The sequence below is a fragment of the Heteronotia binoei genome, chromosome 4 (assembly GCF_032191835.1).
Source record: "Heteronotia binoei isolate CCM8104 ecotype False Entrance Well chromosome 4, APGP_CSIRO_Hbin_v1, whole genome shotgun sequence".
In the NCBI taxonomy this organism is placed as follows: Eukaryota; Metazoa; Chordata; class Lepidosauria; order Squamata; family Gekkonidae; genus Heteronotia; species Heteronotia binoei.
This window is the reverse complement of record NC_083226.1, coordinates 45,253,217-45,256,023: the sequence shown is the minus strand read 5'-3', so window position 1 is coordinate 45,256,023 and position 2,807 is coordinate 45,253,217.

The following is a 2,807-nucleotide window of genomic DNA, read 5'->3' as shown; positions in this document are numbered from 1 at the left end:
AAGCAACAACAACAACCTTTAGTTGTGTTTGTCTGTGTCCTTTATAAAGTTTATATATCTGCTACCTAATCTTAAATAGGTATACACATGGCCTGACCCGACGGTCTCATTTATATCAGATCTGGCCCTCATAACAAATGGGTTTAACACCTCTGCTATTGTCCAATCTTTTTGAAACTTGGGGAGGGGGGGTTGAGGGGAGGTGCCAGATGCTATGCTGAAAATTTGGTGCCTCTACCTCAAAAAACAGCTCCCACAGAGCTGCAGATACCTATAAATCCCTGGCTGGGGATTGGCAACCCTAAAAGCTTTCTCCAAAGTTATGCATTAATTAGGTTTTCTTTGGGGGGGGGGGCGTTATCCTGTTTTTCCCATATCAGCCTATGGCAAACATGGTCCTCTTGGTTTAGTTGAATGTTCAGGGAAATAATGTGGTTTTAGATTAGTTGAATGGAACCTGTAATCTTTATTTCAAAAGCCTCGTATTGGAGTGTAAATGAGTCGAATTAAGAAAAGGGAAGCAGAGAGGATATGGCTTTATACAAGCAACTTGCAATCTAAAGCATTTCTCAAGTGACAGGTAGCAAAAGGGGGCGGACACCAAAAGAGATCCATTATATAAGCATTAACCATTTTTAAAAAAACTATGAGAAAGGATGGAATTTAGTCATGCATTTCCAGAGGGGGCTGTTTGACCATATGAAGATACATTTTTTAAAAGAGATGATAGCTTGTCCTCTACAGTTTAATAACTATGCAATATTTACTGTTACGCTCTTTGGTTCTTTCCCCCTCTGACTACAGAGTCACTTTGATTAACTGGTATGCAGCAAAAACCCTTTTACGGGCTTCAGACTTTTCTTCACCTTTTATGTATCCTGTTTACATATTTTAATATTAATGGAAAGAAAGAACCATAAAACATGAGTCTTGACAAAAAAATTGCAGTATTTTAACATTTAAATTTGGCCGTAAATAAGGTAAACATAATAAACAGGGTTTTTTTCCTGTGCACATATTGCAGATTGACTTTGCCATAAACATGAAGCTTTATATTATCATGACTAAACTGCAGGGTTTAATAATCTGGTTTTAATTTGGACTCTGAACTCCTAAAGTTGTTGTCTTTCCCATCATATTTTGGGATGGCTGACACCTCATTCTACCTCTCTGCCACCTCTGCTTCACAACTGTATAGTTTTTACACAAGCTGGACTCCATACATCACCAAAACCCTATAAAACCGTGGTTAAGCTAATGGGCTAAAGAAGTGCAGGCTGTTACAAGAAGGGGAGGCAAAAATTCTATCACAATAATCTCTTGGTCTGGAGGCCAAGAGATAGAAATTTTATTGGTGGCACAGCAAGTATTGCCAGGCCTCTACCCATAATTCCTGGAAGTTGTTTGAGAGGGAAACCTAGGAGAATGAAGGATTACCGATATCAGTCCCTGCAACACTCTAGGAAGCCCCTCAATATCGATGATAAGTACTATAGAGATTGAGTTCCTAGAGCTTTGTGGGAGGATGCTGTGATCATTCCTGGGTCATCACCCACCAAATCCAGGCATACCGAGGCGGGTGGGATCTTTCTTTTAGAAACATACAGTGTTTTTTTTAATGATGCTGGCTTTCAGTTTTTACCTCAATTACTCCCTGAAGCGAATGCTACTAGCCAAGTAATCTGTATGATCCAATCTGTGCAGAAGATCTTGTGGCATGGAGTTACATAGGTAGGACATGACATGTTTTACTCTTTCCACATCAAAATCTCAAAAACTGGCTGAGTAATAGGAAGCAGAGAGTGAGTATAAATGGGCAGTCTTCGCAGTGGAGGATGGTAAGCAGTGGGGTGCCGCAGGGCTCGATACTGGGTCCCATGCTCTTTAACTTGTTCATAAATGATTTAGAGTTGGGAGTGAGCAGTGAAGTGGCCAAATTTGCGGATGACACTAAATTGTTCAGGGTGGTGAGAACCAGAGAGGATTGTGAGGAACTCCAAAGGGATCTGTTGAGACTGGGTGAGTGGGCGTCAACGTGGCAGATGCGGTTCAATGTGGCCAAGTGCAAAGTAATGCACACTGGGGCCAAGAATCCCAGCTACAAATACAAGTTGATGGGGTGTGAACTGGCAGAGACCGACCAAGAGAGAGATCTTGGGGTCGTGGTAGATAACTCACAGAAAATGTCAAGACAGTGTGCGTTTGCAATAAAAAAGGCCAACACCATGCTGGGAATTATTAGGAAGGGAATTGAAAACAAATCAGCCAGTATCATAATGCCCCTGTATAAATCGATGGTGCGGTCTCATTTGGAGTACTGTGTGCAGTTCTGGTCGCCGCACCTCAAAAAGGATATTATAGCATTGGAGAAAGTCCAGAGAAGGGCAACTAGAATGATTAAAGGGCTGGAGCACTTTCCCTATGAAGAAAGGTTGAAACGCTTGGGACTCTTTAGCTTGGAGAAACGTCGACTGCGGGGTGACATGATAGAGGTTTACAAGATAATGCATGGGATGGAGAAAGTAGAGAAAGAAGTACTTTTCTCCCTTTCTCACAATACAAGAACTCGTGGGCATTCGATGAAATTGCTGAGCAGACAGGTTAAAACGGATAAAAGGAAGTACTTCTTCACCCAAAGGGTGATTAACATGTGGAATTCACTGCCACAGGAGGTGGTGGCGGCCACAAGTATAGCCACCTTCAAGAAGGGTTTAGATAAATATATGGAGCACAGGTCCATCAGTGGCTATTAGCCACAGTGTATGTGTGTATATAAAATTTTTTGCCACTGTGTGACACGAGTGTTG